General features: G+C 42.9%; 1 pseudogene across 1 annotated transcript in view; it reads right to left on the reverse strand.

The window, feature by feature from the left end:
- LOC309554587 (mismatch repair endonuclease PMS2-like) overlaps positions 1–2189 on the reverse strand; it is a 92354-nt pseudogene extending 90165 nt beyond the window's left edge. The window contains exon 1 of the transcript in view: positions 1024–2189. The product of the transcript in view is annotated as a mismatch repair endonuclease PMS2-like (transcript). The remainder of the gene's footprint in view (positions 1–1023) is intronic.
- Between the last annotated feature and the right edge of the window lie 9912 nt (positions 2190–12101).

Raw genomic sequence — 12101 nt, forward strand, 5'->3', positions numbered from 1 at the left:
GAGCAGGTGTACCCTGAGCACATGTGACAGACGTGAAAGGGTCTGGAGAAGCCATGGAAAATGTTATGCTGCCTGTAACATTGTTCAGCATGACTGGTTTGGTGGTGGTTCAGTGATGGCCTGGGAAGGTATATCCATGGAGGGACGCACAGACCTCTAAAGCCTAGACAATGGCACCCTGACTGCCATTAGGTATCGGGATGAAATCCTTGGACCCATTGTCAGACCCTATGCTGGTGCAGTGGGTGTTGGATTCCTGATGGTGCACGACAATAGAGTATGAAGCCAGTTCCTAGAGGATGAAGGAATTGGTACCAGTGAATAACTCCCACGCTCGCCTAACCTAAATCCAATAGAACACCTCTGGGACATTATGTTTCAGTCCATCCGACACCACCAGATTGCACCTTAGTCCATTCAGGAGCTCAGTGATGCCCTGCCCTGGTCCAGATATGGGAGGAAATACCCCAGGATGCCATCCGTCATCTCTTTAGGAGCATGCCCGATGTTGTCAGGCATGCATACAAGCACGTGGGGACCATACAAACTACTGAGTACTATTTTGAGTTGCTGCAATGAAATTTCAGCAAAATGAACTAGCCAGCTTCATCATTTTTTCACTTTGATTTTTAGGGTGTCTTTGAATTCAGCCCTCTGTAGGTTGATAATTTTCATTTCCATCAAACAATGTGGCACCCATTTCCTTCCTAACACATTACCCAGTCCATATCAGTATAGATATCCAGCATGATATTTTTCCTCATTGAGATCTGATGTGTTTTTAAAGTGTTCCTTTTAATTTTTTTGAGCAGTGTATATTCTGGCATATTTACCCTTCCTCGCACTCAGAAATACCTCTAACAATTGGTGAGTAGTGTTGTAGCCTTGTTTTTTTTTATGATACTGTCATGTTTTTGTGATGTCAAAAATACCACACTACTCTGATGTCACATCCCAACCCTATTGTAACTAATTTTTTTTTTTTTTTTATTTAAATTTAGTTTATTCACACTGCCACTATACATAGCCAGAAGAGAGGTCTTTAATTGCCAGCAAAAGCTTTTCTTCCTGCAGGAGAATTTGCCTTTTATCTGGGGTTATCAACACATTCGGAATTGACGTTTATGTTTAGAACAACAAATGGATACTGATGTCTGTTGAACATATGATATAAACCTCATTCACTATCTTGGAAACCTTAGCAGGATCACATGGCCGCTGGTTGATGAAGAAATACTGTCTGTCTGTTGCACTCCTTCCCACACTGTGATCACGAGATAAAAATCCTGTAATATTGTAGAAACCATCAGGTAGCTCTGTATGTTTTAGTCCATACTCTTCACAAACACTTTCACTTAGCGGCAGCTGAATAAAAGGAATCAAACTCTGCAACTGTTTCTGTCCAAACACAGCTCCAATGTTTTCTTTTATGCTGCTTGATGTACCACTAGAACACACCACAGGCATTCTCTTCCCTTGGCCTACCTGATTTGTGCAGTTTATACGAACACCAGTTGAAATAATACAGTATGCTTGTAAAACTTGTACCATTTTTGCATACTCCTTTTTAATGTTCCGCTGAAATTCTTTGTGGCGCACTGGCAGGGTATAGAAAAGTTGTTGTACAGTGACAGTAGTTCCCTGCTGTCGAGGAAGAGGAGATTTCTGGACAACTTTTCCATTCTGATCAAAAACCAAACAGGTTCCAACTTTTGCTGATTTATGGCAGGTGACAATTGACAAATCACTTAATGCACACAGTGAGCTTAGAGCTTCTCCTCGAAAAGCCAAATGTTTCCACATTAACCAAATCAGAGAAATCTTGTAGCTTGGATGTGTGATGTTTCAAAGTCAGGCCTTCAAAATTATGTTCTTCAACTCCATAGCCATTATCCGAGACTTCTATGAGTTCTGCTCCATACTCCTTCAGTTTTATATCTATGCAGGTAGCACCAACATCTACACTGTTCTCGAAAAGTTCTTTCACAGCAGTTGCAAGGCTCAGCACTACCTGACCAGAACAAATCTGATGGACAGACTTGCGGTCTATTGGCTTGATTTCTTTTGCTGGTTCAGTACAAGGTTGCTCCATGGTGCTGGGTTACTCTACATGCAGTGCTATGTAAACAGCATGCCTATAGCAATATATACTATACATGTGTACACTCCTGCCGCCTCACATCCTCTTCCCACTGTAACTAATTTTCTGAAGTGCATTATTAAACCTCAAATAACTAATTTTCGATAAAACGCTGAACAGATGCTAACTAGCATAGTTTTAGCATCTCCTGGCTGAATTTGAATCTGAATCTCTAAAGCTGAATTACCGCACATAATTTGTAGAATGAAATCGCCAATCCATGTGGGTAAAATAGTAGACATATATGTATTTTAACATCACGCTGCTTGCCTGGAGGTTAGCTCTAATACTTTTCTCCAGGCAAATGTAGTCCTTTCTTAATAACCTCCCACACATCCTGATCCCATTCACAATTTTTTTAATCCCCACTAAAAGCCATTTTTACTTATTTGAGCACCTCTTCGGTAAGTGGAGACAAGTGTTCAACTGACTGGTCTTGTTACCACCCCTCAAGCAACGTCATCACACCCCCTGAAGTGTCTTCAAGACCTTGTAAGGATCCCATCAGTAGACTAGTAATAAGCTTTCACGTCACCAAAGACTGAAGTGTCCTCTCATAGAAGGGTCTTCCCCCACTCTAGCAGTGCAGAAGAAAGAAGACATTTTGACAAGTGTAAGTGTCCTTTTTTGCCCTTCCTTTAATGATGTACAGCGCAACCAGAAAGTATTCACAGCGTTTCACTTTTTTCACATTTTGTTATGTTACAGCCTTATTCTTAAATGGATAAAATTCATTATTTTCCTCAAAATTCTACAAACAATACCACATAATGACAACGTTAAAGAAGTTTGTTTGAAATCTTTAAATATTTATTAAAAATAAAAAAAGGAAAAAAAAAATCCCATGTACATAAGTATTCACAGCCTTTTCTCAATACTTTGTTAAAGCACCTTTAGCACCAATTACAGCCTCAAGTCTCTTTGAGTATGATTCTACAAGCTTGGTATGAGTATGATGCTATAAGCTTGGCACACCTAATTTTGGGCAGTGTCTCCCATTCTTCTTTGCAGGACCTGTTATGCTCCATCAGGTTAGACAGGGAGCCTCAGTGCACAGCCATTTTCAGATCTCTTCAGAGATGTTCAATCGGGTTCAAGTCTGGGCTCTGGCTGGGCCACTCAAGGACATTCACAGAGTTGTCCCATAGCCACTCCTTTGTTATCTTGGCTGTGTGCTTAGGGTCATTGTCCTGTTGAGAGATGAACCTTCGCCCCAGTCTGAGGTCCAGAGTGCTCTGGAGCAGGTTTGTATTAAGGATGTCGCTGTACATTGCTGCATTTATCATTCCCTTGATCCTGAATAGTCTCCCAGTTCCTGCCACTGAAAAACATCCCCACAGCATGGTGCTGCCACCACCATGCTTCACTGTAGGGATGGTATTGGCCAGGTGATGAGCGGTGCCTGGTTTCCTCCAGACATGACGCTTGCCATTTAGGTCAAAGAGTTCAATCTTTGTTTCATCAGACCAGAGAATTTTGTTTCTCATGGTCTGAGAGTCCTTAAGGGGCCTTTCGGCAAACTCCAGGTGGGCTGTCATGTGCCTTTTGCTGAGGAGTGGCCTCTGTCTTGCCACTTTACCATACAGGCCTGATTGGTGGAGCGCTGCAGAGATGGTTGTTCATCTGGAAGATTCTCCTCTCTCCATGGAGAAACACTGGGGCTCTATCAGAGTGACCATTTGCTTCTTGGCCATCTCCTTGACTAAGGCTCTTCTCCCCGATTTATCAGTTTGGCCATTTAGCCTGCTCTAGGTAGAGTCCTGGTAGTTCCAAACTTCTTCTATTTACAGATGATGGAGCCCACTGTGCTCATTTGGACCTTTAATGCTGCAGAAATTATTCTGTACCCTTCCCCAGATCTGTGCCTCCATACAATCCTCTGAGGTCTACAGGCAATTCCTTGAGCTTGATTGCTTGGTTTGCGCTCTGACATGCACTGGTAACTGTGGGGCCTTATATAGACAGCTGTGTGCTTTTCCAAATCATGTCCAATCAACTGAATTTACCACATGTGGACTCCAATCATGTCATAGAAACATCTCAAGGATGATCAGTGGAAACAGGATGCCTATTCGCTCAATTTTGAGTGTCATGGCAAAGGTTTTGGAATGAGGCTGTAAAATAACAAAATGTGGAAAAAGTGAAGCGCTTTGAATACTTTCCGGATTGCACTATAGTGGTTGGGGTTAGTGCCCTTTTTATACTAGCTGCGGGTGGGGCACTGGAAGAGCTCAGTATGGGAACAGGACACCTCTAAATGACAACATTTAGGTTTGTGTATGGGGCAAGAGAGAGAGCCCAAATTTGAACACTTAGAGGTTGATTTACTAAAACTGGAGAGTGCAAAATCTTGTGCAGCTCTGCATAGAAACCAATCAGCTTCCAGCTTTTTGTCAAAGCTTAATTGAAGAAGCTGAAGTTTAAAGCTGATTGTCTACCATGCACAGCCGCGCAAGATTTTGCACTGAGAAGAGAGGCATCAGATCAGGAAGTAAGTGACACAAGATGGAGGAGTGACTCCAAGAGGACATGTAGGTGACTTTTCCATCCAAGAAGAAGTGGAGTGGGTCTAGAGCCAGCTTCACAGGAACCACCACCCAAAATGGGACCCCTACAGACACACGACCTGGTTTTTTCACATGAGCCCAGATTCAAGTAGGCATTTGCGCACTTTTGCTTAGTTTATAAAAAATCTAATTTTAGTATTTGCTAGAGTGGGGTAGCATGGGTTAATTTTGGGGGATTTGCCTGGAGACAAGTTTTAAGATATCAGCAGTAACAATTCCCATGTTATAATATACTGTTCCTTTTCATTGAACTCCAATCTGTAATTTTGTTATTTTTGCAAAGGCAGTTCAACTTTATACATTTTCATGCCTAAATTGTTCATTCAGTGTCAAAATGTACCACTTTATTTTTTTATAAATCAAGTCTTGCAGTCAAGAATTTTCAAAACTTTCAAAACCTGTCTTTCTTTAATCTCAGTATTTTCATTTGTCATTTATTCCCTTTAATCTTTTATTCTTTCACAGTTATCGAGCTTAAATTAGGCACTTTTAATATATTCTTACTCTATACTCAGTCACACTTATCTATGACACATAAACATAGCATGCTGCCAAGACACCAAGGCTATCCCAGTTGAAGAAATATCACATGAAAGATTTATGGCATTTATTTTAGAAACTGACAAGTAGAATCTCTATTATGGGGCAATCAAAGAAAGTGATGCTTCTGATTTTGAGCATCTCACCATTCAAAAATATCGGTGGTGGTTCCCAGCACTTTGATGGCTCATTCAAAGGCAGACTGTTTTTTTTTCAGTGAAGTATTTGACCACCTACAACCAGTCTTATACTGAAATATAGGAATGACCCCCAACTCTACCACAAGGACATGAATATTTACATAGCTTAGTGATTTCATTTTTTATTAATAATACTCAGGGAGAGATCATTTTCAGGTACTGTAGCCCCGTACCTAAAGACAGCACAGACCCAGAGGCATTTTCTTCTGCACGGTTACCATAGAAAAATGTTTAGCATTAGAAATTCTGAATTATGAGAAACTCAATACTAGAACAAGAAAGGCAAGAAGATGTCTTGTGTAAGTTGTGGTCTAAGAGATCAAATGTTGCTTATAGTGGGAAAAGTTGTACATCCTTTTGTCATGTGCAGGTGTTTAAAATAAGAATAATATTATTTTTGTATACAGTAAACCCCCCTCCATTGCGGGGGTTACGTTCCGGACCCAGCCGCGAAAAGTGAAAATCCGCGAAATAGAAAAACTCTATCACAAAAGTAAGTACACCCCTCACATTTTTGTAAATATTTTATTATACCTTTTCATTGCAAGCCTGGTAATCTACCACCTACGCTACCAATCCTACTTAATTATTATACCATGTAACAACACTGAAGAAATTATACTTTGCTACAATGTAAAGTAGTGAGTGTACAGCTTGTATAACAGTGTAACTTTGCTGTCCCCTCAAAAAAACTCAACACACAGCAATTAATGTCTAAATCGCTGGCAACAAAAGTGAGTATAACCTTAAGTGAAAATGTCAAAATTGGACCCAAAGTGTTAATATTTTGTGTGGCCACCATTATTTTCCAGCACTGCCTTAACCCTCTTGGGCATGGAGTTCACCAGAGCTTCACAGGTTGCCTCTGGAGTCCTCTTCCACTCCTCCATGATGACATCAGAGACCTTGCGCTCCTCCACCTTCCATTTGAGGATGCCCCACAGATGCTCAATAGGGTTTAGTTCTGGGGACATGCTTGGCCAGTCCATCACACTTACCCTCAGCTTCTTTAGCAAGGCAGTGGTCATCTTGGGGGTGTGTTTGGGGTCATTATCATGTTGGAATACTGCCCTGCAGCCCAGTCTCAGAAGGGAGGGGATCATGCTCTGCTTCAGTATGTCACAGTACATGTTGGCATTCATGGTTCCTTCAATGAACTGTAGTTCCCCAGTGCCGGCAGCACTTATGCAGCCCCAGACCATGACACTCCCACCACCATGCTTGACCGTAGGCAAGACACACTTGTCTTTGTACTCCTCACCTGGTTGCCACCATACATGCTTAACTCCATCTTAACCAAATAAGTTTATCTTGGTCTCATCAGACCACAGGACGTGGTTCTTGTAATCCATGTCCTTAGTCTGCTTGTCTTCAGCAACCTGTTTGAGGGCTTTCTTGTGCATCCGCTTTAGAAGTGGCTTCCTTCTGGGACGACAGCCATGCAGACCAATTTGATGCAGTGTGCGGCGTATGGTCTGAGCACTGACAGGCTGACCCACCACCCCTTCAACCTCTGCAGCAATGCTGGCAGCACACATCTATTTCCCAAAGACAACCTCTGGGTATGACGCTAAGCACGTGCATTCAACTTGGTCGACCATGGCAAGGCCTGTTCTGAGTGGAACCTGTCCTGTTAAATCACTGTATGGTCTTGGCCACCATGCTGCAGCACAGTTTCAGGGTCTTGGAAAACATCCTATAGCCTAGGCCATCTTTATGTAGAGCAACAATTCTTTTTTTTCAGATCCTCAGAAAGTTCTTTGCCATGAGGTGCCATGTTGAACTTCCAGTGACCAGTATGAGAAAGTGAGAGCGATAACAACAAATTTAACACACCTGCTCCCCATTCACACCTGAGACCTTGTAACACTAGAGAGTCACAACGGGGAGGGAAAATGGCTTATTTGGCCCAATTTGGACATTTTGACTTAGGGGTCTACTTACTTTTGTTGCCAGCGGTTTAGACATTAATGGTTGCGTTTTGAGTTATTTTGAGGGGTTATCCAAGCTGTACACTCACTACTTTACATTGTAGCAAAGTGTAATCTCTTCAGTGTTGTCACATGAAAAGATATAATAAAATATTTACAAAATTGTGAGGGGTGCACTCACTTTTGTGAGATACTGTATAGATAGATTTGGATTACATACACCTTCACCTCCCTTGGGGAGATATAAATACTGAAACATTTTTTTCTTAATGAGGTGAATGCATTAGGGTAAAAATGTTCTGCCTTTTCAAATATTTTAAGTGCATAGTAAGTTACAAGGACACTGGGTTTCCAGCAAGACCAACAGCCCTTTTTACTGTAAAAATGTATTTAGCCTGAAAAAGAAAATTAATGTGGCCACTGCATCTAATAGCTTGGAACCTGCAAAAATCGCATTTTTAGTTTTGGATTTGAATATCTTTTAAATTCCCTGAATGTTCTTGCTGCTAATTCTCTGTCAAGATCAATAAAAATCAAATTACATTTTTTCTTGACTTTAACTGGGTGCATGAAGTGTAGACAGCTAAAGTAAAATTACAACCCTTGGATTTACTCGTGTAGCCCTGCCCCCTTGAGGGTGACTGGATTTCTCACCTTTTCGGGTCCCCTGGGTTACCGATAGCAACTGCATGCAGAATCTTAACACTTTACTTTCTGGCTCAGTCAATAAAGAGTCTAGGGATTGTTGTTTTGTTGTTTTATTGTATATGGGGATGGGAGAAGGGAATAGTGGGATACTCCGACACTTGAACTATTCACAATGCTAAGGGCTTCTATCTGAGAATGCGGCAAAGCCGCAGCTTCATCCTGCCACTAGATGAATCTGAAATAATGTTCTTTAGCACTTATCTTCAGGGCACTTGCCTAGTACCCTCTTTCTATCCACCAGCTGACACCCGTCCTCTGACTACTCTACTCCGTAGTGGCCCCCTTCCTGATCAGGCCCTTAGACACCATCCCCTGTACTCATGATACTGATTTTCAGGTTCTCCAGTGTCTCAAATCCTCCTCCTAGTCAGCTCTCCAGGATCTCTGTTTTCAGCTCCACACGTCAGGCTCACCAGGCAGACTGCCTGTGACCATACAACAGCCACTGCAGAAGAGGAGGCAGCCGCCACCATCCTTTCGGGACTCTGCTCACCAGCCAAAGACCCAGAGCACATGTGCTCCTGGCTTTTATACTACACCCCACAATGCACCGATACAGCAGCCTGTGCCAATCCCTGGGGCTGTATCAAAGCCTGTGTACCCATTGGCCAGGTTTCCTCCACTGTCCAACATGCCTCCCCATTGGACCAGTGGGGACAATCCCCCAGACCACATGAATCACACACTGAGCACATTGAGCAGACCTAACTCCCAGGTCCTGCTCTCTTTAGGCAGAGTGAAATATAGAATTTACCTGCTGCTCCTCTGATAGACAGAAAGAGCCAAAAACTATACTCACTCTCTAGCAACTGCCTAGGATGGTGCTACACTAGAAAGTAAACTTAAGGAACACAAGTGTTCTATATTACAGATTACAAATCCTCAGATGTAAGATGTATTTGTGCAACTGCAAGTACAGAAAAATTCCCACTGAAATCCAGAATCCTTGTGACTTCTGGTAAACCGAACTCCAATCTCAAACAATGTTACCCCTATTCTCAGTTCTCTACTGTGAAGTTCTCTTCTGTGAGAAATGGGGATGTTTGTAGTTCAAATCAACAGAGCCTGGGGCAAAGTTTCCAAATGTCCTAGATCCAGCAGGACAGTCTCAGGATTTTGCTTACTGTTCTGTAGTTTTCATGTCCTGACTCCTGTAGGTTTTCCACAAAGTTCAGGATACTGACATTCTGCAGCAAGCTGAATGCAATCTTTCTGATCACCATGGCACTTAGCAGACATCACTATTTCCCTGGGCTGCCCCTAGACCCCACCATGCCCAATCCCAATTTAATAAAAACATGTTGTTCTGATGGAGTGTAAATCAAGGATCCTTAGGTACCTAGTGTAGCACCCTCTAGTTTAGTGTGCTAGAAGTTTTGTTAGTGTAGATAAATTAGCCTGGCTGAGAGCCAAGCTGAGCTGAATCTGGGTCAGTGACACAGGGAGGCTGGATGACACATCAGGTACCTCACCCTCTTGCTGAAACCTTGAGGAAGTTTCCAGAAGAATAGGAGGGAGTTTAGGAAGAGCTGCCTAGAGTATTGAGGAGGGGCCCAGCCAATCCCCTGCAAGTTGGTTGGCAGGGGGTAGGCCCCTCTTTTATACTCAGGGTCAGCCCAGTAGGGGCAGTGGAGTTCGGGTGGAAGCTGACGATGGCACTGTGAGGAGGCTGGCAGTGGCCCTTAAGGGTAACCCCCTAGTCTGGGGGGGTGACCTCAGGCCTGGGGCTCGGTATCTGGAGGGATCCTCTACAACACACGGAGGAGCAGATGTAAGGAGAGCGGGAGAGAGTCAGCACATCCGGGAGATCTCCAGGGAGAAGTCAGCCAAGAGGGCTGGTAAATGGGCAGTCTGTGGGAAGTAGCCAGGTGGGCTAGTAAAAGGGGCAGCTGCCATCAAGCGTGCTGGCAGTGCCTGAAGAGGTGGTGCTGGGATCAGTAGCCACAGGGATGGAAACTGAACACTGACTTTTGCTACACAGCTAAGGGGCCCGCAGTCCCTTTGCTTTATCTGACTGCTGATTTTTGTCAGATAAATTAATAGTGTGCCAGCTGGATCTGTGAAATTGTTCTGCAAGCAAGTGAGGTGCTCCGGGAAGCTGAGGAGTGTGTATATAGTCTGTGTAAATAGTGTGTCCCTGAAGAGTCAAGTGGGCATCCCATAATAATTCCCTCCCCATCCAAGTTCACTACCCCTATTAAACAAACAAAACAAAGTTGCCTGACTGTTTTCCTGACTCAAGAGTGTCTGTGGAAATGTGGTGTACCTGGCTGTGCAGTGTGGGGGATCCCTATTCACCAGCAGTTCCTATGGGGATGTGCTACACTAGTCGTCCAGAAAATGTTATATTACTAGGGCTTCATGAGGGTGTTCTTTGGCTCAGATGGCTTCATGACAAAGGCTTGGGGAGATCTGTAGTGTTTTGCTGGCTTCATAGGGGAGGGGTTCTTTGGTACAAAGTGCCACAGTGCACCCCTCCTTATGCAGCCAACATAGTGTCACAACCTCTTATCCTCCACCCCAAAAACCTGCCCCTGAAGGGAGAGGACTCTGCAGCACTCTGTTGTCTCTATGGAAAGGGAGAGTCGGAGGGTCTGGTCTGTGGTTGAAGATATTTCACACAGCAATTACAACCCAAGGACATCTTCATACAAGTATATTTTGATGGTGTACTTACAGGCCCAAATTAGCCTAAACATAGTAAGGCATATGGTGCCACACTACAAGTTGTACATTGTGAAGTCACCCACTTTATCAGCTACACCCACTATTTTGATGCCCAAATACAGTACATATTGTGGGCAGCATGCATTGCGTGGCATATTTTTCTTTCCACTTTCCTCAAAATGTCTTCCAAAAGGAATGATCTGATGATAACCCCACATTTTCCTTTACTTGGGGTAAATCAGATTATTTGTGCTGGCATTTCATTTAAGAATGCAGAAAGTAACTTTTCACAATATCGTATCTTGATTTTCTGATCACATTTGAAACAAAAACAAACATAATAGCCTAATGTAATCAGATACAGAGTAATAATAAATCATTTCTCTGCAAGGCCTCCTTTCTAACTAATTAATGCAGCTAGCACAATAATGTGTTTCACCCACATATAGTAAAAATAAAAACTAGAAAAAATGTGCGGTGCTCAAATAAGATAATTTGATACAATATGACAAAATAAAATAAATATTGTGTTCTTCAAAACCACGTGAAATGAGATGTGAAAAAAAAATTCAAAATAGTCCATACAAACCTTTCCCAACAAAGTGCATCATTGTCCATATGCAGCCCTCTGGAAACTGTGACACACAAAAAAGTAATCATCATTAAACCCTTCACACTCCAAAGGGTGTAAAAACAAAGGAAACCTCCACTTTCACCTCCATACCTACAGTATTTCACAAAGGTGAGTGCACTCCTCACATTTTTGTAAATATTTTATTATATCTTTTTATGTGAAAAAGCTGAAGAAATGACACATTGCTACAATGTAAAGTAGTGAGTGTACAGCTTGTATAACAGTGTAAATTTGCTGTCCCCTCAAAATAACTCAACACACAACCAATGATGTCTAAATCGCTGGCGACAAAAGTGAGTACACCCCTAAGTGAAAATGTCCACATTTGGCACAATTAACTATTTTCCCTCCCCAGTGTCATATGATTCGTTAGCAGTGATGGAAGTAACTGCGTTTAAGTAAACAGCGTTACTTAACGCAGTTACTTTAGAGGGTAATGAGTAATCTAACTGAATACTCGTGCCCTCCCTGTAACGCCGTTGCTGCTACTTCGGCTGCGTTACCGCAATTACATCTACTGCCACTAGATGGCAGTAGTATAATTGTAATTCCCCCTCTCCTCTATGACTGCGGCCGGCGCTGTCCGCGGTACTGGAGAGAGAGAGGAGGAGGAGACTCTGTGAGGAGAGGCGAGCGGCAGAGCACAGCGTGCCAGGCCCAGGAGGCAACCAGCATGCGACCAGCCGACCACCATTTCCACTTTGCCAGCCTGGC

The sequence above is a fragment of the Pelophylax lessonae genome, assembly GCF_965119305.1.
Source record: "Pelophylax lessonae genome assembly, chromosome: 4".
Taxonomy (NCBI): Eukaryota; Metazoa; Chordata; class Amphibia; order Anura; family Ranidae; genus Pelophylax; species Pelophylax lessonae.